We start from the raw sequence: 14,881 nt of genomic DNA, 5'->3' as shown, positions 1-14,881 counted from the left end.
AGATAATCACGAAAGATGAGGTAAGTTGGAAAGCAAAAGACCTGTGTTCTATGATAGCACTTATAGGCGTTATCTAATAACTGACACAAATGAACATATTTCCACAGAGAAAGACACTCACAGATTTAAAAAACAAACTATGCTCATCTAAAGCGACAGGTGGGGGGAATGGATAAATTAAGATTAGTGTTACTATATGTATACAAACACATATTATATACATATCTCAAAAAGACCAACCATATAGCAAGGGAAGTCTGCGGAACCCTCTGTAACATTTTACATGGGAAGAGGATCTGTACTTGAATAGACATATATAATGTACAAACGAACCAGATTGTGTACACCTAGGACAAACAATATTCTAAGCTTTACCCCAATTAAAACACTTTTAAAAACCAAGAAGAAATAATGACACATAAACTTATGGGGGTTTCTCCATGCACATTCCAATGGAATTTACAACCTAGGAACACGACTTCCAGAAAGGCTCTGCTGCCCTACTCCCCAGATTTGGGAATGGAGAAATGCTGCCTCCTTGAGGCCACTTCCCACAACAGCAGCTTTAAACCCATTGCTAAAGGTCACTAAATATTCACCAAACTTGCAGTTCGGGAAATGACACCTGCTCTCTAAAAAAACGCTGGGGTGGAAAATCGACCAAATAATTCAAAAGAGGGCAACCTTCAAAGAAGACAATTTCAAGAGTTATATTGTACTGCCAATTGTTTCCTTTTTTTAACGGAAAAGAAAACGGCGGAGAGAAATGATGAGTTTTACGAATTTTCAAAGACATGCAAACCCAAATTACAAAAACCTATCAGCTCACAGCAGCCAGAAGGGCCATTAGCATAAATGCTGTAAACAATAAATGCTGAAGCGATTGTGGAGAAATGCGTACCCTCGATTCTAAGGGGCACGTGGTAAGAGCCACTAATGAAAACACAAAGAGGGTGCTTTGAAAAGGGAAACACGGTGCTACCAGTCAATCAATCACACCCACTGCTGGGCCTATCTCCTGAGAAAATGAGAATCAAAAAGTCACAGGCTGGCAATCCTGCACTCCAACAATATTTACCATAGCCAACACTTGGAAGCAATGAAAATGTCCATCAACCGAGGAATGCACAAAGAAGAAGTGGTCCACGTACACAGTGGAAAATTACTCCAATAAAAAATAAAAATTAAATTTAAAAATCCAACAAAAGTAAGGTGACATCAGCTTGTGTGGGTTTGTCCGGGCACACTCCACTCTAATTTATAACCGAGAAACACCACAGGCCGCAAGGGCTTTTCCCTAGTTACCAGGGTGGGGAACATAGAAAGGCTGCCGCCCTCTGGCAGTTACCTGCAAAAGCAGTTTTAAAGCCTGTGCTAATGGTCATTTCATAGGAACAAGTACTGCAGAACTGTAAATGAAACCTGCCCTCAAAATGTCTTCAGGGAGGTAATGGCCAAAACATTTCAAAAGGTGACACGTACGTTAAGAGAACACTTTGAAGAACTAAGGGGTAATCACTGCTTGAAAAATAAAAAGGACATGCCTTAAAGCTCAATTTCAACGGATTATGAGGCACATGCGAATTCAACCACAAAGAGGTATCAGCTCACACTTGTCAGAATAACCATGAGCAAGAAAACTAGAAACAATAAATGCTGAAGGTGTTGTGGAGAAATGCATACCCTCAACTTCAAGGGGGACGTAAGTTGGAAAGGGCCACGAATGAGAACAGAATGGAGGTGCCTTAAAAAGGTCAACATTGAGCTACCATATGATCCAGCAGGCCCACTCCTCCACCTGTAATCTAAGAAGAGAGAATTGGAAAGACACAGGCTGGCAAATCTGCATTGCCCAGTATTACAGTAGCCAAGATATGGAAGTAACCAAAAAGACCACCAACAGATGGGTGGGCAAAGAAGAACTCCTCCATGTACAGATGGAATATTCGCTAGTGAAAAAAATGAAACAATGCCATTTGCAGCACCATAGATGAGTCTAGACCTAATCACGCCACCTGTAGTAAGTGAGAAAGCAAAAGACACATATCCTATCATATCACTTTCAGGAGTTACCTAAAAATTGATACCAATGAAGATATTTCCACAGAGAAAGGCAATCACAGATTCATTAAAAAACTTATGGTTCACCAAATAGAAAGGGATGAGGATTGGATACATTGCCATATTGGGGTTAACAGAGATATACAAACCATGTGAAATATATAACCACCAAAGACGTACGGAAGACCAGGAGAAGACTGCTCAACATTGTGTCATAACCTACATTGGCAAAGGATGCGAGGAAGAATAGATACACGTATATGTGTGAAAGATCCATATCTTGCACACCTAGAACAAACAAACCATTGTAATCAAATTTGCTGGGATAAAAAATAAAAAGTAAATTACAAATATGAACAAGAAGTAATGAGACATAAAGTTAAAGGGCTTTTTCCTGGCACATTCCATTCTAATATACAACCTAGAACACCACTTCCATTAAGGCTCTGTTTCCCTAGTAACCAAATTTGGTAAAGGAGAAATGCTGCCACCTTGTGGCCGTATCCTGCAAGAGCAGCTTTAAAGTCACAGCCAACGGTCACTTAACATTCACAAGGACTCAGGGCTGTAAAGGACACTTGCCCTAAATATTTGTGCTGAAGTAGGGAATGGACAAAAAATTCAAAACAGGCAAATGTTTCAAGAAAGAGATTAGGAAGAGTTAAGTTTTACTCACACTCTTTGTAAAAAAAAGGAAAATGGATAAAAGCTCAACCTCAGGGAGTGTTAGACGCATGCAATCTAATCTACAAAAAGGTTTCAACTTACACCAGTCGACTGACCATCAGCAAAATGTCTACAAACAATAAATGCTGAAGGGGTTTTAGAGAACTGTGTACCCTCTGCCTGCTGGTGGAGACGTAAAGGGGTAACAGCCAATAATGAGAACAGAAAGGAGCTGTGTTTAAAAGTAAAAATGGAGGTACTATTCAATCCAGCAGGCGCACCATTGGACCTCTCACCTGAGGAAGACAAGAATCGAGAAGACACAGGCCGCAAAAGCTGCAGTGCAGCCTTATTCACAATAGCCAAGACAGTGAAGCAATCAAAATGTCCAACAACAGGTAAATGGATAAAGAAGAAGTGGTCCATGTACACAAATATGAGCCATGGAAGACAATGAACCATTGCTCTTTGAGGCACCACAAATGAGTCTGGAGATAATCACGAAAGATGAGGTAAGTTGGAAAGCAAAAGACCTGTGTTCTATGATAGCACTTATAGGCGTTATCTAATAACTGACACAAATGAACATATTTCCACAGAGAAAGACACTCACAGACTTAGAAAACAAACTATGCTCATCTAAAACGACAGGTGGGGGGAATGGATAAATTAAGATTAGTGTTACTATATGTATACAAACACATATGATATACATATCTCAAAAAGACCAACCATATAGCAAGGGAAGTCTGCGGAACCCTCTGTAACATTTTACATGGGAAGAGGATCTGTACTTGAATAGACATATATAATGTACAAACGAACCAGATTGTGTACACCTAGGACAAACAATATTCTAAGCTTTACCCCAATTAAAACACTTTTAAAAACCAAGAAGAAATAATGACACATAAACTTGTGGGGGTATCGCCACGCACATTCCAATGGAATTTACAACCTAGGAACACGACTTCCAGAAAGGCTCTGCTGCCCTACTACCCAGATTTGGGAATGGAGAAATGCTGTCTCCTAGAGGCCACTTCCCACAACAGCAGCTTTAAACCCATTGCTAAAGGTCACTAAATATTCACCAAACTTGCAGTTCGGGAAATGACACCTGCTCTCTAAAAAAACGCTGGGGTGGAAAATCGACCAAATAATTCAAAAGAGGGCAACCTTCAAAGAAGACAATTTCAAGAGTTATATTGTACTGCCAATTGTTTCCTTTTTTTAACGGAAAAGAAAACGGCGGAGAAAAATGATGAGTTTTACGAATGTTCAAAGACATGCAAACCCAAATTACAAAAACCTATCAGCTCACAGCAGCCAGAAGGGCCATTAGCATAAATGCTGTAAACAATAAATGCTGAAGCGATTGTGGAGAAATGCGTACCCTGGACTCTAAGGGGGACGTGGTAAGAGCCACTAATGAAAACACAAAGAGGGTGCTTTGAAAAGGGAAACACGATGCTACCAGTCAATCAATCACACCCACTGCTGGGCCTATCACCTGAGAAAATGAGAATCAAAAAGTCACAGGCTGGCAATCCTGCACTCCAACAATATTTACCATAGCCAACACTTGGAAGCAATGAAAATGTCCATCAACCGAGGAATGCACAAAGAAGAAGTGGTCCACGTACACAGTGGAAAATTACTCCAATAAAAAATAAAAATTAAATTTAAAAATCCAACGAAAGTAAGGAGACATCAGCTTGTGTGGGTTTGTCCGGGCACACTCCACTCTAATTTATAACCGAGAAACACCACAGGCCGCAAGGGCTTTTCCCTAGTTACCAGGGTGGGGAACATAGAAAGGCTGCCGCCCTCTGGCAGTTACCTGCAAAAGCAGTTTTAAAGCCTGTGCTAATGGTCATTTCATAGGAACAAGTACTGCAGAACTGTAAATGAAACCTGCCCTCAAAATGTCTTCAGGGAGGTAACGGCCAAAACATTTCAAAAGGTGACACGTACTTTAAGAGAACACTTTGAAGAACTAAGGGGTAATCACTGCTTGAAAAATAAAAAGGACATGCCTTAAAGCTCAATTTCAACGGATTATGAGGCACATGCGAATTCAACCACAAAGAGGTATCAGCTCACACTTGTCAGAATAACCATGAGCAAGAAAACTACAAACAATAAATGCTGAAGGTGTTGTGGAGAAATGCATACCCTCAACTTCAAGGGGGACGTAAGTTGGAAAGGGCCACGAATGAGAACAGAATGGAGGTGCCTTAAAAAGGTCAACATTGAGCTACCATATGATCCAGCAGGCCCACTCCTCCACCTGTAATCTAAGAAGAGAGAATTGGAAAGACACAGGCTGGCAAATCTGCATTGCCCAGTATTACAGTAGCCAAGATATGGAAGTAACCAAAAAGACCACCAACAGATGGGTGGGCAAAGAAGAACTCCTCCATGTACAGATGGAATATTCGCTAGTGAAAAAAATGAAACAATGCCATTTGCAGCACCATAGATGAGTCTAGACGTAATCACGCCACGTGTACTAAGTGAGAAAGCAAAAGGCACATATCCTATCATATCACTTTCAGGAGTTACTTAAAAATTGATACCAATGAAGATGTTTCCACAGAGAAAGGCAATCACAGATTCATTAAAAAACTTATGGTTCACCAAATAGAAAGGGATGAGGATTGGATACATTGCCATATTGGGGTTAAGAGAGATATACAAACCATGTGAAATATATAACCACCAAAGACGTACGGAAGACCAGGAGAAGACTACTCAACATTGTGTCATAACCTACATTGGCAAAGGATGCGAGGAAGAATAGATACACGTATATGTGTGAAAGAACCACATCTTGCACACCTAGAACAAACAAACCATTGTAATCAAATTTGCTGGGATAAAAAATAAAAAGTAAATTACAAATATGAACACGAAGTAATGAGACATAAAGTTAAAGGGCTTTTTCCTGGCACATTCCATTCTAATATACAACCTAGAACACCACTTCCATTAAGGCTCTGTTTCCCTAGTAACCAAATTTGGTAAAGGAGAAATGCTGCCACCTTGTGGCCGTATCCTGCAAGAGCAGCTTTAAAGTCACAGCCAACGGTCACTTAACATTCACAAGGACTCAGGGCTGTAAAGGACACTTGCCCTAAATATTTGTGCTGAAGTAGGGAATGGGCAAAAAATTCAAAACAGGCAAATGTTTCAAGAAGAGATTAGGAAGAGTTAAGTTTTACTCACACTCTTTTTAAAAAAAAGGAAAATGGATAAAAGCTCAACCTCAGGGAGTGTTAGACGCATGCAATCTAATCTACAAAAAGTTTCAACTTACACCAGTCGACTGACCATCAGCAAAATGTCTACAAACAATAAATGCTGAAGGGGTTTTAGAGAACTGTGTACCCTCTGCCTGCTGGTGAGACGTAAAGGGGTAACAGCCAATAATGAGAACAGAAAGGAGCTGTGTTTAAAAGTAAAAATGGAGGTACTATTCAATCCAGCAGGCGCACCATTGGACCTCTCACCTGAGAAGACAAGAATCGAGAAGACACAGGCCGCAAAAGCTGCAGTGCAGCCTTATTCACAATAGCCAAGACAGTGAAGCAATCAAAATGTCCAACAACAGGTAAATGGATAAAGAAGAAGTGGTCCATGTACACAATGGAATATGAGCCATGGAAGACAATGAACCATTGCTCTTTGAGGCACCACAAATGAGTCTGGAGATAATCACGAAAGATGAGGTAAGTTGGAAAGCAAAAGACCTGTGTTCTATGATAGCACTTATAGGCGTTATCTAATAACTGACACAAATGAACATATTTCCACAGAGAAAGACACTCACAGACTTAGAAAACAAACTATGCTCATCTAAAACGACAGGTGGGGGGAATGGATAAATTAAGATTAGTGTTACTATATGTATACAAACACATATGATATACATATCTCAAAAAGACCAACCATATAGCAAGGGAAGTCTGCGGAACCCTCTGTAACATTTTACATGGGAAGAGGATCTGTACTTGAATAGACATATATAATGTACAAACGAACCAGATTGTGTACACCTAGGACAAACAATATTCTAAGCTTTACCCCAATTAAAACACTTTTAAAAACCAAGAAGAAATAATGACACATAAACTTGTGGGGGTTTCTCCACGCACATTCCAATGTAATTTACAACCTAGGAACACGACTTCCAGAAAGGCTCTGCTGCCCTACTACCCAGATTTGGGAATGGAGAAATGCTGCCTCCTAGAGGCCACTTCCCACAACAGCAGCTTTAAACCCATTGCTAAAGGTCACTAAATATTCACCAAACTTGCAGTTCGGGAAATGACACCTGCTCTCTAAAAAAACGCTGGGGTGGAAAATCGACCAAATAATTCAAAAGAGGGCAACCTTCCAAGAAGACAATTTCAAGAGTTATATTGTACTGCCAATTGTTTCCTTTTTTTAACGGAAAAGAAAACGGCGGAGAAAAATGATGAGTTTTACGAATGTTCAAAGACATGCAAACCCAAATTACAAAAACCTATCAGCTCACAGCAGCCAGAAGGGCCATTAGCATCAATGCTGTAAACAATAAATGCTGAAGCGATTGTGGAGAAATGCGTACCCTCGATTCTAAGGGGGACGTGGTAAGAGCCACTAATGAAAACACAAAGAAGGTGCTTTGAAAAGGGAAACACGGTGCTACCAGTCAATCAATCACACCCACTGCTGGGCCTATCACCTGAGAAAATGAGAATCAAAAAGTCACAGGCTGGCAATCCTGCACTCCAACAATATTTACCATAGCCAACACTTGGAAGCAATGAAAATGTCCATCAACCGAGGAATGCACAAAGAAGAAGTGGTCCACGTACACAGTGGAAAATTACTCCAATAAAAAATAAAAATTAAATTTAAAAATCCAACGAAAGTAAGGAGACATCAGCTTGTGTGGGTTTGTCCGGGCACACTCCACTCTAATTTATAACCGAGAAACACCACAGGCCGCAAGGGCTTTTCCCTAGTTACCAGGGTGGGGAACATAGAAAGGCTGCCGCCCTCTGGCAGTTACCTGCAAAAGCAGTTTTAAAGCCTGTGCTAATGGTCATTTCATAGGAACAAGTACTGCAGAACTGTAAATGAAACCTGCCCTCAAAATGTCTTCAGGGAGGTAACGGCCAAAACATTTCAAAAGGTGACACGTACTTTAAGAGAACACTTTGAAGAACTAAGGGGTAATCACTGCTTGAAAAATAAAAAGGACATGCCTTAAAGCTCAATTTCAACGGATTATGAGGCACATGCGAATTCAACCACAAAGAGGTATCAGCTCACACTTGTCAGAATAACCATGAGCAAGAAAACTACAAACAATAAATGCTGAAGGTGTTGTGGAGAAATGCATACCCTCAACTTCAAGGGGGACGTAAGTTGGAAAGGGCCACGAATGAGAACAGAATGGAGGTGCCTTAAAAAGGTCAACATTGAGCTACCATATGATCCAGCAGGCCCACTCCTCCACCTGTAATCTAAGAAGAGAGCATTGGAAAGACACAGGCAGGCAAATCTGCATTGCCCAGTATTACAATAGCCAAGATATGGAAGTAACCAAAAAGACCACCAACAGATGGGTGGGCAAAGAAGAACTCCTCCATGTACAGATGGAATATTCGCTAGTGAAAAAAATGAAACAATGCCATTTGCAGCACCATAGATGAGTCTAGACGTAATCACGCCACATGTAGTAAGTGAGAAAGCAAAAGGCACATATCCTATCATATCACTTTTAGGAGTTACTTAAAAATTGATACCAATGAAGATATTTCCACAGAGAAAGGCAATCACAGATTCATTAAAAAACTTATGGTTCACCAAATAGAAAGGGATGAGGATTGGATACATTGCCATATTGGGGTTAAGAGAGATATACAAACCATGTGAAATATATAACCACCAAAGACGTACGGAAGACCAGGAGAAGACTACTCAACATTGTGTCATAACCTACATTGGCAAAGGATGCGAGGAAGAATAGATACACGTATATGTGTGAAAGAACCACATCTTGCACACCTAGAACAAACAAACCATTGTAATCAAATTTGCTGGGATAAAAAATAAAAAGTAAATTACAAATATGAACAAGAAGTAATGAGACATAAAGTTAAAGGGCTTTTTCCTGGCACATTCCATTCTAATATACAACCTAGAACACCACTTCCATTAAGGCTCTGTTTCCCTAGTAACCAAATTTGGTAAAGGAGAAATGCTGCCACCTTGTGGCCGTATCCTGCAAGAGCAGCTTTAAAGTCACAGCCAACGGTCACTTAACATTCACAAGGACTCAGGGCTGTAAAGGACACTTGCCCTAAATATTTGTGCTGAAGTAGGGAATGGGCAAAAAATTCAAAACAGGCAAATGTTTCAAGAAGAGATTAGGAAGAGTTAAGTTTTACTCACACTCTTTTTAAAAAAAAGGAAAATGGATAAAAGCTCAACCTCAGGGAGTGTTAGACGCATGCAATCTAATCTACAAAAAGTTTCAACTTACACCAGTCGACTGACCATCAGCAAAATGTCTACAAACAATAAATGCTGAAGGGGTTTTAGAGAACTGTGTACCCTCTGCCTGCTGGTGAGACGTAAAGGGGTAACAGCCAATAATGAGAACAGAAAGGAGCTGTGTTTAAAAGTAAAAATGGAGGTACTATTCAATCCAGCAGGCGCACCATTGGACCTCTCACCTGAGAAGACAAGAATCGAGAAGACACAGGCCGCAAAAGCTGCAGTGCAGCCTTATTCACAATAGCCAAGACAGTGAAGCAATCAAAATGTCCAACAACAGGTAAATGGATAAAGAAGAAGTGGTCCATGTACACAATGGAATATGAGCCATGGAAGACAATGAACCATTGCTCTTTGAGGCACCACAAATGAGTCTGGAGATAATCACGAAAGATGAGGTAAGTTGGAAAGCAAAAGACCTGTGTTCTATGATAGCACTTATAGGCGTTATCTAATAACTGACACAAATGAACATATTTCCACAGAGAAAGACACTCACAGACTTAGAAAACAAACTATGCTCATCTAAAACGACAGGTGGGGGGAATGGATAAATTAAGATTAGTGTTACTATATGTATACAAACACATATGATATACATATCTCAAAAAGACCAACCATATAGCAAGGGAAGTCTGCGGAACCCTCTGTAACATTTTACATGGGAAGAGGATCTGTACTTGAATAGACATATATAATGTACAAATGAACCAGATTGTGTACACCTAGGACAAACAATATTCTAAGCTTTACCCCAATTAAAACACTTTTAAAAACCAAGAAGAAATAATGACACATAAACTTGTGGGGGTTTCTCCACGCACATTCCAATGTAATTTACAACCTAGGAACACGACTTCCAGAAAGGCTCTGCTGCCCTACTACCCAGATTTGGGAATGGAGAAATGCTGCCTCCTAGAGGCCACTTCCCACAACAGCAGCTTTAAACCCATTGCTAAAGGTCACTAAATATTCACCAAACTTGCAGTTCGGGAAATGACACCTGCTCTCTAAAAAAACGCTGGGGTGGAAAATCGACCAAATAATTCAAAAGAGGGCAACCTTCCAAGAAGACAATTTCAAGAGTTATATTGTACTGCCAATTGTTTCCTTTTTTTAACGGAAAAGAAAACGGCGGAGAAAAATGATGAGTTTTACGAATGTTCAAAGACATGCAAACCCAAATTACAAAAACCTATCAGCTCACAGCAGCCAGAAGGGCCATTAGCATCAATGCTGTAAACAATAAATGCTGAAGCGATTGTGGAGAAATGCGTACCCTCGATTCTAAGGGGGACGTGGTAAGAGCCACTAATGAAAACACAAAGAAGGTGCTTTGAAAAGGGAAACACGGTGCTACCAGTCAATCAATCACACCCACTGCTGGGCCTATCACCTGAGAAAATGAGAATCAAAAAGTCACAGGCTGGCAATCCTGCACTCCAACAATATTTACCATAGCCAACACTTGGAAGCAATGAAAATGTCCATCAACCGAGGAATGCACAAAGAAGAAGTGGTCCACGTACACAGTGGAAAATTACTCCAATAAAAAATAAAAATTAAATTTAAAAATCCAACGAAAGTAAGGAGACATCAGCTTGTGTGGGTTTGTCCGGGCACACTCCACTCTAATTTATAACCGAGAAACACCACAGGCCGCAAGGGCTTTTCCCTAGTTACCAGGGTGGGGAACATAGAAAGGCTGCCGCCCTCTGGCAGTTACCTGCAAAAGCAGTTTTAAAGCCTGTGCTAATGGTCATTTCATAGGAACAAGTACTGCAGAACTGTAAATGAAACCTGCCCTCAAAATGTCTTCAGGGAGGTAACGGCCAAAACATTTCAAAAGGTGACACGTACTTTAAGAGAACACTTTGAAGAACTAAGGGGTAATCACTGCTTGAAAAATAAAAAGGACATGCCTTAAAGCTCAATTTCAACGGATTATGAGGCACATGCGAATTCAACCACAAAGAGGTATCAGCTCACACTTGTCAGAATAACCATGAGCAAGAAAACTACAAACAATAAATGCTGAAGGTGTTGTGGAGAAATGCATACCCTCAACTTCAAGGGGGACGTAAGTTGGAAAGGGCCACGAATGAGAACAGAATGGAGGTGCCTTAAAAAGGTCAACATTGAGCTACCATATGATCCAGCAGGCCCACTCCTCCACCTGTAATCTAAGAAGAGAGCATTGGAAAGACACAGGCAGGCAAATCTGCATTGCCCAGTATTACAATAGCCAAGATATGGAAGTAACCAAAAAGACCACCAACAGATGGGTGGGCAAAGAAGAACTCCTCCATGTACAGATGGAATATTCGCTAGTGAAAAAAATGAAACAATGCCATTTGCAGCACCATAGATGAGTCTAGACGTAATCACGCCACATGTAGTAAGTGAGAAAGCAAAAGGCACATATCCTATCATATCACTTTTAGGAGTTACTTAAAAATTGATACCAATGAAGATATTTCCACAGAGAAAGGCAATCACAGATTCATTAAAAAACTTATGGTTCACCAAATAGAAAGGGATGAGGATTGGATACATTGCCATATTGGGGTTAAGAGAGATATACAAACCATGTGAAATATATAACCACCAAAGACGTACGGAAGACCAGGAGAAGACTACTCAACATTGTGTCATAACCTACATTGGCAAAGGATGCGAGGAAGAATAGATACACGTATATGTGTGAAAGAACCACATCTTGCACACCTAGAACAAACAAACCATTGTAATCAAATTTGCTGGGATAAAAAATAAAAAGTAAATTACAAATATGAACAAGAAGTAATGAGACATAAAGTTAAAGGGCTTTTTCCTGGCACATTCCATTCTAATATACAACCTAGAACACCACTTCCATTAAGGCTCTGTTTCCCTAGTAACCAAATTTGGTAAAGGAGAAATGCTGCCACCTTGTGGCCGTATCCTGCAAGAGCAGCTTTAAAGTCACAGCCAACGGTCACTTAACATTCACAAGGACTCAGGGCTGTAAAGGACACTTGCCCTAAATATTTGTGCTGAAGTAGGGAATGGGCAAAAAATTCAAAACAGGCAAATGTTTCAAGAAGAGATTAGGAAGAGTTAAGTTTTACTCACACTCTTTTTAAAAAAAAGGAAAATGGATAAAAGCTCAACCTCAGGGAGTGTTAGACGCATGCAATCTAATCTACAAAAAGTTTCAACTTACACCAGTCGACTGACCATCAGCAAAATGTCTACAAACAATAAATGCTGAAGGGGTTTTAGAGAACTGTGTACCCTCTGCCTGCTGGTGAGACGTAAAGGGGTAACAGCCAATAATGAGAACAGAAAGGAGCTGTGTTTAAAAGTAAAAATGGAGGTACTATTCAATCCAGCAGGCGCACCATTGGACCTCTCACCTGAGAAGACAAGAATCGAGAAGACACAGGCCGCAAAAGCTGCAGTGCAGCCTTATTCACAATAGCCAAGACAGTGAAGCAATCAAAATGTCCAACAACAGGTAAATGGATAAAGAAGAAGTGGTCCATGTACACAATGGAATATGAGCCATGGAAGACAATGAACCATTGCTCTTTGAGGCACCACAAATGAGTCTGGAGATAATCACGAAAGATGAGGTAAGTTGGAAAGCAAAAGACCTGTGTTCTATGATAGCACTTATAGGCGTTATCTAATAACTGACACAAATGAACATATTTCCACAGAGAAAGACACTCACAGACTTAGAAAACAAACTATGCTCATCTAAAACGACAGGTGGGGGGAATGGATAAATTAAGATTAGTGTTACTATATGTATACAAACACATATGATATACATATCTCAAAAAGACCAACCATATAGCAAGGGAAGTCTGCGGAACCCTCTGTAACATTTTACATGGGAAGAGGATCTGTACTTGAATAGACATATATAATGTACAAACGAACCAGATTGTGTACACCTAGGACAAACAATATTCTAAGCTTTACCCCAATTAAAACACTTTTAAAAACCAAGAAGAAATAATGACACATAAACTTGTGGGGGTTTCTCCACGCACATTCCTATGTAATTTACAACCTAGGAACACGACTTCCAGAAAGGCTCTGCTGCCCTACTACCCAGATTTGGGAATGGAGAAATGCTGCCTCCTAGAGGCCACTTCCCACAACAGCAGCTTTAAACCCATTGCTAAAGGTCACTAAATATTCACCAAACTTGCAGTTCGGGAAATGACACCTGCTCTCTAAAAAAACGCTGGGGTGGAAAATCGACCAAATAATTCAAAAGAGGGCAACCTTCCAAGAAGACAATTTCAAGAGTTATATTGTACTGCCAATTGTTTCCTTTTTTTAACGGAAAAGAAAACGGCGGAGAAAAATGATGAGTTTTACGAATGTTCAAAGACATGCAAACCCAAATTACAAAAACCTATCAGCTCACAGCAGCCAGAAGGGCCATTAGCATCAATGCTGTAAACAATAAATGCTGAAGCGATTGTGGAGAAATGCGTACCCTCGATTCTAAGGGGGACGTGGTAAGAGCCACTAATGAAAACACAAAGAAGGTGCTTTGAAAAGGGAAACACGGTGCTACCAGTCAATCAATCACACCCACTGCTGGGCCTATCACCTGAGAAAATGAGAATCAAAAAGTCACAGGCTGGCAATCCTGCACTCCAACAATATTTACCATAGCCAACACTTGGAAGCAATGAAAATGTCCATCAACCGAGGAATGCACAAAGAAGAAGTGGTCCACGTACACAGTGGAAAATTACTCCAATAAAAAATAAAAATTAAATTTAAAAATCCAACGAAAGTAAGGAGACATCAGCTTGTGTGGGTTTGTCCGGGCACACTCCACTCTAATTTATAACCGAGAAACACCACAGGCCGCAAGGGCTTTTCCCTAGTTACCAGGGTGGGGAACATAGAAAGGCTGCCGCCCTCTGGCAGTTACCTGCAAAAGCAGTTTTAAAGCCTGTGCTAATGGTCATTTCATAGGAACAAGTACTGCAGAACTGTAAATGAAACCTGCCCTCAAAATGTCTTCAGGGAGGTAACGGCCAAAACATTTCAAAAGGTGACACGTACTTTAAGAGAACACTTTGAAGAACTAAGGGGTAATCACTGCTTGAAAAATAAAAAGGACATGCCTTAAAGCTCAATTTCAACGGATTATGAGGCACATGCGAATTCAACCACAAAGAGGTATCAGCTCACACTTGTCAGAATAACCATGAGCAAGAAAACTACAAACAATAAATGCTGAAGGTGTTGTGGAGAAATGCATACCCTCAACTTCAAGGGGGACGTAAGTTGGAAAGGGCCACGAATGAGAACAGAATGGAGGTGCCTTAAAAAGGTCAACATTGAGCTACCATATGATCCAGCAGGCCCACTCCTCCACCTGTAATCTAAGAAGAGAGCATTGGAAAGACACAGGCAGGCAAATCTGCATTGCCCAGTATTACAATAGCCAAGATATGGAAGTAACCAAAAAGACCACCAACAGATGGGTGGGCAAAGAAGAACTCCTCCATGTACAGATGGAATATTCGCTAGTGAAAAAAATGAAACAATGCCATTTGCAGCACCATAGATGAGTCTAGACGTA

This window comes from Balaenoptera borealis (assembly GCF_965194805.1).
Source record: "Balaenoptera borealis genome assembly, chromosome: 9".
Classification (NCBI taxonomy): domain Eukaryota; kingdom Metazoa; phylum Chordata; class Mammalia; order Artiodactyla; family Balaenopteridae; genus Balaenoptera; species Balaenoptera borealis.
The sequence above is the reverse complement of the archived record's forward strand: the minus strand, read 5'-3'. Positions refer to the sequence as shown.